The sequence below is a fragment of the Choloepus didactylus genome, chromosome 6 (genome assembly GCF_015220235.1).
Source record: "Choloepus didactylus isolate mChoDid1 chromosome 6, mChoDid1.pri, whole genome shotgun sequence".
In the NCBI taxonomy this organism is placed as follows: Eukaryota; Metazoa; Chordata; class Mammalia; order Pilosa; family Megalonychidae; genus Choloepus; species Choloepus didactylus.
In genome coordinates this window covers 89686563-89697483 of record NC_051312.1, presented here as the reverse complement: position 1 = coordinate 89697483, position 10921 = coordinate 89686563, and the positions used below count along the sequence as shown (strand labels likewise).

General features: G+C 47.8%; 1 non-coding gene across 1 annotated transcript; it reads right to left on the bottom strand.

Moving 5' to 3' along the window:
* Window positions 1-6093: 6093 nt before the first annotated feature.
* Window positions 6094-6199, bottom strand: LOC119538983. Its single transcript, XR_005217758.1, has one exon. It is a non-coding gene; the product is annotated as a U6 spliceosomal RNA (small nuclear RNA).
* Window positions 6200-10921: the final 4722 nt, after the last annotated feature.

Genomic DNA, 10921 nt, shown 5'->3' with positions numbered 1-10921 from the left:
AATAAGGTTTCAGTGCCTGAGAGATTTCAAATGGGGTCGAGAGGTCACTCTGGTGGACATTCTTATGCACTGTATAGATAACACTTTTTAGGTTTTAATATATCACAATAGCTAGAAGTAAATACCTGAAACTATCAAATAGCAACCCAGTAGCCTTGACTCTTGAAGACGATTGAATAACAATGTAGCTTACAAGGGGTGACAGGGTGATGGTGAAAGTCTTGTGGATTGCAGTCCCTTTATGCAGTGTATGGATGGATGAATAGAAAAATGGGGACAAACTAAATGAAAAATCGGGTGGGATTATTTGGGTATTCTTTTTTACTTTTATTTTTTATTCTGATTCTGATTCTTTCTGGTGTGAGGAAAATGTTCAAAAATAGATTGGGGTGATGAATGCACAACTCTATGATGGTGCTGTGAACAGTTGATTGTACACCATGGATGACTGTAGGGTATGTGACTATATCTCAATAAAACTGAATTTAATTTTAAAAAAAGTAACTCTCCAGTTAGCTTGATTTCAATCAACTTCATCTGTGTGGCCAATCCTCCCTCTGCAGACAAGTGTGATATGCTCCGGGAGCCTTGAGCAAACAGACAACCTGCTACAGGGCACCTCTTGACACTCAAGGTCATCTCAGCTACCCCCCTGCGTCTAGCCGGCTGACCCTTCACATGCTTAGAACTAGAGCCTTGGGTGTTTGAATAAGGTGCCTGCCCGGGTGCTCACCTGGGACCACAGGCCAGGCTGGCTCTGGAGGAGGAGCAGGCTCAGCCCGCAGTACATGCACATAATCCTGCTCTTTCTTCCCTGCTGAAGGCCAGGATTGTCTGGTGAGGGAGGATGGAGGCAGGAAAGGCTGGACCTCAGGCAGTGGCAGAAGCCTTCAATGGCAATATTGTTAGCTCTGGGCCATAGCTGGGAGAGCACCAGGGTCTAGCTGAATGAGGCGTCTGTGCTCGCTAGGTCTGGATGCTCAGCTCAGGGGCTCTCCTGGGAGGTGCCTCCCACCCCCTGCACCCCACCCCATGCCCCCACGCCACACCCTGCCCCACCTCCAGCCTTGCCATTTGGCTTCCTCAGCATCTCTTGCCCTCTTCCCTCAGGGTCCACGGCTGTACCTGGCTGGCTCAGCGTGCCACTGGCCTTCCCTGTTAGAATGTGAGCTCTCCAAGGAGGCCAGGAACTGTCTTGATCAGCACCCAGCACCCAATCCAGGTACTGGTTCAGAGAAGTTGTTCCATACATGCATGCAGTGAATGAACAAGTGGACGGACGGATGCAGGAGAGACTGCTGCCACCCTACCTTTGCCCACTGCACCAGCCTCCTTTCCAGCTTCTCTGCCTCCATTCTCTCCTCCTCCCTGCCATTCCTCCTGCCCTCCCCGATCTTTTTCTCCCTTATCTTCTTAAAGCCCTCCTGGAGCTCCCTGTGACCCCAAAGATCTAGCCAAGCCCCACAGCCTGGCCCCAAAGCCCTTAGCAGCCCCTGCCCGCCTCTCCGGGCTGTTCACCCACCCATTCTCTCTGCCTGTGCTCCTTGGCCAGCTCGCCCACTTCGTCCAGCCTGATTCCTAGGCCCAGAATGCTCTCCCTCCCTTTCTTCCCACCTGGCTGACTCTATCCGTTGTCCAGGCTCCGTTCAGGTGACACACTCCTCCAGGAAGACTGCCTGATGGCCCCCTGCCTCCCGTGGGCTGCCCAGTCTCCGAGCTCCCCTCCATCTCAGCACTGACTGTAATTACCAGTTAACATCCTCTCCTTCTCTAGCTCCTGAGCCCCATGAGGGTAGGGACTGAGTTTGACCCTTGTCTTTTGTTGTCCTAGCACTGGGGACATGTTAGGCTCAGAGAAAATGCTCACTGAAGATGTAAGCCCATGCTGGAGGCATGGGTGGGTCCCAAGACCTGACTAATGGGTGCTTCTGCCCTCTGGTGGTCATTCTGGGTCACTGCATTCTCTGTGTGCTACTTGTGGGCCTCACTAGGATAATGTTCACCTGAAACCATGTGATTCTCAGAGTGCAAATTCTTGGGGTCCACCCAAGACCTACTGAATTAGAAACTGTGTATGGGGCTCAGCAATCTTTGTTTTAACAAGTCCTCCAGGTGATTCTGATGCGAGCAACCCTATTCAAAGAATCCTGTGCTTGGTTTAATGCTCTGCTGTTGACATCTTGAAATTCTTAAATTTTGAACAAGGAACCTTGCATTTTCGTTTTGCACTGGGCCCTGCAAAATAGCCAGTCCTAGGAAGGATCTTGTTCCAGTGTGCTAGAGCTGCCATTATGCAAAGTACCAGAAATGGATTAGCTTTTATAAAGGGGGGTTATTTGGTTAAAAATTTATAGTTCTAATGCCGTAAAAGTGTCCAAACTAAGGCATCAACAAGAGGATACCTTCACTGAAGAAAGGCTGATGGCGTCTGGAACACCTCTGTCATCTGGGAAGGCATGTGGCTGGCATCTGCTGGTCCTTTGCTTCTGGATTGTGTTTCAAAATGGCATTCTCCAAAATGTCTCTCTCAGCTTCTCTCTCTCTCAGCTCCTGTGCAGCCTTGCTTCTTTTTCCCAGGGTGTTCCACTCTAAGCACCAGGGGTCCTCTCTTAGCTTCTCTGGGGCAAACTCTGGGCTTTATCTCTTAGCTTAGCATCTCCAAACATCCTTCTGTCTGCATCTCCAAGCGTTTCCAAGTGTCAGCGTCTGCCTGCATCTGGGTCTGTGTCGGCTCTTAGCTTCTCTCTTAAATATTCCAGTGAACTAAACAAGATCTACCCTGAACAGGCAAGGTCCACACCTCCATGGAAATAATCTAATCAGAGTTCCACCCTAATCAACAGACTACTCAGTCTGCCCCCACAAGATTGCATTAAAGAATATGGCTTTTCTGGGGGACATAATATACCCAAACCAGCACAGATCTTTACCTAGGAAGTTTTCTCACCTGAAACGCCCAGAACCCAGAGCTCAAAGGTGAGGGGTAGGCCCTACAGCAGCTGACTTTGCCTGCGAGTTTTCCCAGCCACCTGTCTCACCTACATCCTCCACATCTCCCTTCCCAGATAGGTCAACCCTCATCCCTTCTCTTCAGATTTTGGTGCCCGTCTCCTCACTGTCTCGCTGCCCCCATTCTCACTCGTATTCCACCTTCCATATGTAAAGTGAAGTTCCCAAAATGTCTGCCCATGTCACCCTCCTGGCTCAAGATTTTTCTCTGGGTGTCTCCTTACAGCTGCTTTCTTGACACAAGCTGGCTGCGGGCCTGGAGCACTGAGCAAGGCTGGTTGCCTCATTGTCTCCTGAATTCCACAGTCCAGTGGTCCTGCCTCTGGCCTATGCCCTGGGGTGAGGGCAGGGGGTTGGGGTGGGGAGGCAGGGCCTGCCTGCAGCCTTGCATGGGGGCCCTGACCCAAGAAGAGCCGCTGCCTGGGGAAGCCCCAGAGGAGCAGGTGGAGCAGGGACTCCAGAGTGATTTGCTGAGTACATAGTACGTGCTGGGCTCTTTCCCACACAACAGTGAAAATAGAAGATATGAATGGAAACACAATGCTGAAAACAGCAGGTATGAATCCCACCTCCAGTGGAGTGGCTCCACGGATCCCTGCTGGCCTTGAACTTCTGATCCCAAGTTTACAAGGCCAAGGCCCTAACCCTAGTGCCCTAGTCAAACAGTAAAGGATACTGGCTCTTTTTAATTTTAAATTTTCAGAGGCAAGCAGGAAGTTGTGCTATTCTTTTGATAGCTGGATAAGTAGAAAATATTCAATATAATTCTTTAGTTGGAAAATGGTTAGTATAGTCTTCAATAGCCAATAGAGGAAAAAAAAAAAACTGCTTATTAAGATCACTTCACTCAAGCAGCTTTGAGTTATTCTGACCATGAAAAGCCCTTGTTAAAATAACTTGCTGTTGCTCTAATCTCAACAACAAAAACTTATTCTCTGCTCCCAGGAACTCTCCCAGCATTGCCTGCAGTAAGATATGAGGGATGCAACCATATGGTCTCATAATCAGTACCTTGAAAAACAAGCCTGATTGAGGGGAGGACCTGAAGATAACAAGAAGATGCTGACCAAACAGCTTTCTCTCTTCTATTTTTTTTTTTTTCCTTTCTGCTTTCTTCTGGCTTCTAGCCATTTCTTTGTCTGTTTGGGGTTATAAAAGCCCAAATAATTCTTCTCACTCTGAACTTGTCTTGGAAAGCTTTTTTTTTCCTCCAGTTCCTTGTTGATGCATCTTCAATAAACTCACCTTTTCACCAAAGTAAAGAAACTTGTTTCTCTATTTGATGTGGGATCAGGCGGTCCTAACTATTTAGAACCGTATTTTCAAACAGTGACACTTGCTCACAGTTGCTCTTTACCACCTGTGCTTTGGAGTTGCTCCTCTCTGCTTCTAGCTTACATCTCCAGGGGATGCATGGCTGTTTTTAAAAAATTAATTTGCATAAAGAAACCCAGTTTTAAGAGAATAATTCAATGAGTTTTGACAAATATATATGGTTGTGTCGCCGCAATCATTTAAGGGGCATTTTCAATCACCTTGAAAAGGTCCCTTGTGCCTCTTTGTAGTCAACCCTCCCTCCACCTGTGGCCCCGGGCAGTCACTGACGTGCTTTCTATAACTATACTTTGGCCCTTTCAAGAATTTGATATAAGTGGAATCATACAGAATGAGGTCTTTTGGGGCTGGTGTCTTCCACTCGGCATTGTGCTTTTCAGATCCATGCATGCCATTGTATGTATCAGTAACTCATTTCTTTTTGTTTCTGAGAAGTATATGCCACAATTTGTTGAATAATTTACCAGTTGATAAAGATTTGAGATGTTCCTAGATTGGGGCTCTTATGACAAAGCTGCTAGGAACAATTGAGTGTGAGGCTTGTGTGAATTATTGTGTTTTCAATTCTCTTGGGTAAATACCTAGCAGTAAGATCGCTGGGTGTTACGCAGGTACATAGTTAACTTTCTAAGAAACTGCCAGACTGTTTGCCAAAGTGACTGTGCCATGTAACATTCCCACCAGTGTGTGTGATGGTTCTAGCGGCCCACGGCCTCACCCACACTCGGAATTGTCTGTTGTTGGATTATAGCCAGGCTACTGGGAGTGTAATGGTATCTCATTTTGATTTTAATTTGCATTTTCTTAATGAGTAATGATGTTGAGCATCTTTCCATGGGTCTAAAATGCCATACTCATGTCTTCTGTGATGAATCATTCAAATTATTTTTTGCCCACCAGTTTTTTGTTTTGTTTTTGTTTTGCCCATCAATTTTCAGGTTGTCTCATTACTGAGTTAAAATAGTTCTGTACATGTTCTGTATACAAGATATATCTATTATAAATATTGTCTCTCAGTTTGAGGCTTGCCTTTTCATTTTCCAAAAGCATGGTTTAAAGAGCAAAAGTTTTTTTTTTTTTTTTTGTTCTGATGGAGTCCAATTTGGCAATGTTTCCTTTTACGGTTCATGGTTGTCTTCTATCTCAGAAATCTTTGCCTATCCTGAGGTCACAAAGATGACCCTGCTGTTTTCTTCTAGAAGGTTTAGAGTATTAGGTTAGACATTTAGATCCATTATTTCAAGCTAATTTCCATGAATGAGGTCCTTTTTCTCACTTGGCCCCTTTGTTGATATAATTTGATCACAAATGGGTAGGCCTGTTTCTGGATTCTATTCTGTGACATTGGTATATGTCTATCCGTTCACCAATTGCACACAAAGCTAATTATAATTAGCTTTATTTATTGAAATCAGGTGGTATGAATCCTCTGATTTTATTCTTTTTCAAGATTGTTTTCTGTTTCCAGATCTTTTACCTTTTCATAAAAGTATTAGAATCAGCTTGTCAAATTCAACAAAAAAGTCTTCTTGGATTTTGATTGGGATGGTATCGCATCTATAGACTGATTTGGAAATATCTTAAAAATATTGAGTCTTCAAATTCATAAGCACAGTATATCTTTCCATTTTCTAAAGTTAGTTTTAATTTCTCTAAGCAAAGTTTATAGTTTTCAATGTTCAGGTCTTATATAGTTTATTAAATTTATCATAAGAATTTCATATTTTTGTTGTTATAAATGGTTTTTTTTTGAATATGTAATGCTTCATGAATCTGTGTGTTATCCTTGCTCAGGGGCCATGCTAATCTTCTCTGTATGTTCCAGTTTTAGTATATGTGCTGCCAAAGTGAGCACATAAATGGTATTTTTACATTTCAATTTCCCATTTATTTAGAACTTCATTTCCCCTACTGCTAGTATATAGAAATACTAGTTTATAGAAATATAGAAGTAATGCCCCCCTCTGGTTTTCAACTTCTCCCCCAGCCATGGTTTTCAGCGGTTCCCTCTTTCTATTGGGATCTCGCATCGCCCCTGCCAAGTGGTCCTTAGCAGCTGGACACTGTCCGGCTCCCTTCCACAGGCCCTCACCTGCTCCACTGGAATATCAGGCGTCCTTTGTCCAGTCTACACCCGCAGTGTCAGTGCTTTCTGGAGTGGCCTTGGTCCTCCCCATTCGGCCACACCCACAGCCCCCTGCCTTTAGAATCTACAATGTGCAAGGCATTTCTGGTCCCCGGGTCCCCTAAATTCCAAGTGCACATGTTGTGATGGTTTGAAGCTGTATGTACCCCAAAAGAGTTCATGTTCTTTTAACCCATTCTTGTGGGTTTAGACCCACTGTGGTGGGACCTTTCGATTATGTTAGTTCAGTTGAGGAGTGCCTCGGGGTGGCTCTTAATCCTCTTTCTGGAGTCCTTTATGAGAAGATAAAAGACAGAGAGAGGACACAGGAGAAAGCCAGAGAAGTTCACAGGAAAAAGCCCCTGAGAAGCTCAGAGAGGAAGCCACGAAGCCAGAAGCTGGAAACAACGAAACCGGGAGAGAAGGGAGAGACCAGCAGACATCACCGTGTGTCGGTCTTCAGGGAGAAGGTATTGTCCTGTTGATGCCTTGATTTGGACATTTTCACAGCCTAAGAACTGTAAACGTGTAAGCTGATAAACCCCATTGTAAACGCCAACCCATTTCTGGTATATTGCATTTTGTAAACTTTAGCAAACAAAAATATGTGTCAAGTTGTCTGAGCAGTTACTTAAAACTCCTCATTTGGCTTAACGGGGAAGAGGGGCAACTCAGAGCCAACTGACAATTCTCTCCGAGAAATCACCGGTGGGTGATGGGTGGAGGTCGGCGGGACAGGTCTGGGAGCACACCCTTTGCCGGTCCTGCAAATGGCCTGACAATCCATTCAGGACGCGGGGTGCTTGGGCCCTCCTGTCCTCAGCCCCGGAGGCCCTGCTGAGACTCCAGCAAACCAGAAGAGCCCCGTGTCCCCTCCTGTCACATGACTAGAGAATCTTAGAGTGGCGAGAAGCTCCCCTCCCTGTGCCCCCTGAATCCTCCTGGCAAAATGCGACTCCTCTCCAAGCTTCCTCCCAAGCTCTGCCTCCTCCAGGACGAATTCTCTGACTACCATGGGCCCCCTAGAGACTCCCCTCTTCCTCGGTGCTCCCACAGCACCTTGTTCACTCTTCCATTAAAGCAACTGTTTCCATTTATTAATTGTCTTGTGTCACATCTCCCCATCAGACTGTGAGTTCTCTGAGGAGTCCCTGGATGGCTTCTGGTTGACCATCGGGTCCCCGGCATCCAGCTCAGGGTTGCCTGGCACAGAGAGGCTGTCATACGATAACAATAGCAACGACAACAACCTTGTCATGTGTTTGCTGTGTGCCAGGCACCGTGCCTCGTCTCATTAATCCTTGCTACAACTTTATGATATGGGTGCTGTTATCCTTTTTTACAGAAGAAGAAACAGAGGCTCAAAAGGGGAAATCACTGGGCCAAGGTAGGGTTGGGATTTGTCTCAAGCCTTTCTGAGTGTGAGCCCCTGTGCTGTACTGAGTCGGTGCCCAGCCAGGCTTGGTGGGTGCTTGGATGGAGAGATGGATGGGTGGGCACCTGCAGGGTGAGGAGCTCAGCTGACTGCCTCTGACCCCAGCAGGTAGACACTGCTTTCTTGGGCTCCCAAGATATGCAGAGTCAGGGGACAGTGGAGAGTCAGGACAGGTACAGGGGCTGCTGTCCTCCAAGGCCAGTGCAAGAGCAAATCAGGATGTAATTTGGGCTGTTACTTCTTGCTGGCCTAGCAGAGCCTCATTTCCTTAATCCTTTAACCTCCTGCCCCAGCCCTTGACCAGAAAGCTCTCACGGCGGGCTGGGGGCTGGGATGGAAGGGGAGGTCGAGGAGATGATTAAAACAGTTCACAAATGCCTGGAAATTGGCAGGTTATGATGGCTCAGGGTTGGGGTGTCCACGGGGTCAGCAGCAGGTACTGGATGGACTACGGCCAGTACCAAGGGGTTTCCTGGGACGTGGGACTTTCAGTGCTAAATTCAGGATAGTCGATAGTCCTGGGCAAACCAGATGGTTGGTCACCCTGGGACAGCCCTGACCAGTCATAGCTGGATTCTTCCTGCTTATTCGATGTTTTTGGACCCTGGGAAACTGAGGGGGTTGGTCAATCCAAAGCCCAGGCACCCAGATAGGTCAGCCTGGGTGTGGTTCCAAGGGCTCCCAGAGAGAGAAGGACCCAGGAATCAGAGCGACCAGTGCGTGACTCCACTTTAGCCTCACACTGGCAAGGGAGCCTTAGGTCACTCGCTTAAAATCTCTGAGCCTCCTTTTCCTCTTCTTTAAAATGAGGTGAGTAGCATCCACACAGCAGGGCTGTGTAAGTGACAATGAAAACTACAATTCATGCAAAGTGAAATATCACTGTAAGTAAGCTGTAACAGAACCCCAGAATAACAGTGGCTTAATTGAGAGAATTTGTTTTCCTCTCAGATAAAAAGCCAGAAGTATAGAATGTTCAGCGGTTCTGACAGCTCATGGCTCCACCATTCCTAGTGAGTGGACTTTGTCTTCAAAGATCAAGATAGCAGCCAGAGCACCAGCCATTACATCTATGTTCCAGGCAGCAGGTTGGAAAAAGGACCAAAGAAGTATACCTCCCACCCCCTTAAGGACACTTTCCAGAAATTGTCCACAGCAATTCTGTTTACATTGCATTAGCCATAATTTTAGTCACATGGCTACAGACAGCTGCTTGTGAATCTGAAATGTATTCTTTATTCCAAGGGATCATAAGCCCAGGTAAAAATCAGGAATGCTATTCCCATGGAAGAAGGAGGGCACAGATATCAGGGAACTAGCAGAAATGTTGGCCACGTGTGCCTAGCACAATGCCTGACAGGCATCAGAGGAATTCAGAAAACACGAGCTCCTTCTCCCTTCAACATTTTCAGAGAAAGGCCATGATGTCTAGCTCCGGAGCTAGCCAGGGTATTCTGGGTGCCTTGATGGGGGGCAGGTGGGAAGAGGAGGGAGCTGGGGAGCCGGGACTGGCTAGGAGGTAAAAGGCAAGGACATCCTTGGGTGGGCCCAGCTGGCTGGTCACAATAACCCGAGGCTCAGCATGTGCCACCCCAACTCGGCAGGACAGCTCAGCAGTGGGGCTCCAGAGTCCAAGGAATACTCAGAGCCCAAGTCAGGACCTGGAGGCAGGGGAGGACCCAGGGAGGGGTAGGTGCCTGGTGGCACCCAGCAGGACCCCCAAACCCAACCACATGCGGTGGGTTCAGGGTGGGGAGACACGGGCAGGCCCCTGGATGGAGCCCAGGCCTTTACCAATGCCTGACACGGAGAAAAGAAACAGCTGAGTGGAACTTGTCCTGTTTTATTTTAGAAGCATGTGAACACATGTTAAAAAGTAATTTAGGAAAAGTCGCCTCTGCCAAAAGGGCAGAAACATAAGTGCAGGGAGAGTAAAAATCAGACAGGGCAGCCTAACACCAGCTCTTATCAGCAAGATGGGCTCTCTGTTTTCTAACGAGCTGATGGTGACAGGGTCCACCCTCTGGGCATGTTACGGGCCCTGGCATTGGGCCACAGGAGCATTAGAAGACCACTCCAAAGAAGCTTTGCTAGACAAACCCTCCCCCCCGCCCTCGCTCACATTCTGTTCCAGTATGGAACAGGGAGGGGTTGGCTTTGCTTAAATATGTAAATACAACCCCAGAAGACTGAAACTTCCTGGGCCTGTTGCTTCTCCCTACACCCTGGCCAAAGTCATGTGGTCGCATGACCACACTGTCCTGCCTGGCCCACTAACCACCAGGGAAGAACTTGTAGTTCGGTGGAGGGGCTGGGGTCAGAGCCTCACCCCCCACCCCCCAACCTCCTGGTGCTTCATCTGTGTCCCCTGAGCCCAGATGCCCCAAGTACATTCACTTCTCTGGCTCCCCCACCCCCCCCAGCCCCAGTGCCAAAGTCTGGTCCCCACCCGCGTCCCAGCTGATGCTCTTGCTTCCTGATTCACTGAGAAAATGGAAGCAACCAGGAAAGAACCCCCACGGGCTCCCACCACCCCATCTGCCGACCACCTGACCTGTGTGGAAGGCTCTACCTGCCACCACCTCGCCTAAGGCTGCCCAAGCTCCTGCAGAGCACCCCTGTTCTCTGTGCTAGACGCCGCCCGCCCTCACCCACTCGGGCATCACTCCAGCATCTGCTCTTTCTCTGAGATCTTCAGCTTTTCTCTCTGGATCTTTCCCATCAGTACACACACATTCTATCTTATAAAAACCTTCTCTGGTTTTACCTCTTTAGCCCCCTTCTTTCCTTCCATTTACATCAAAACTCCTAAAAAGAGTGGTCTCTATCTCAGCCACCAATTCCTTTCCTTCCATTCTCTCTTAAGTCCACTCTCCACAGTCTCTCGCCTCTGTCACCCCACCGAGTCTGTTCTTTTAAGGTCACCGAGACCTCTGTGTTCCTAAATCCAAGACTGAGTCTCAGTGCTCCTCTCACATCTGCCCATGCAGGCCAGATCCCCGGGATACACATTCCTC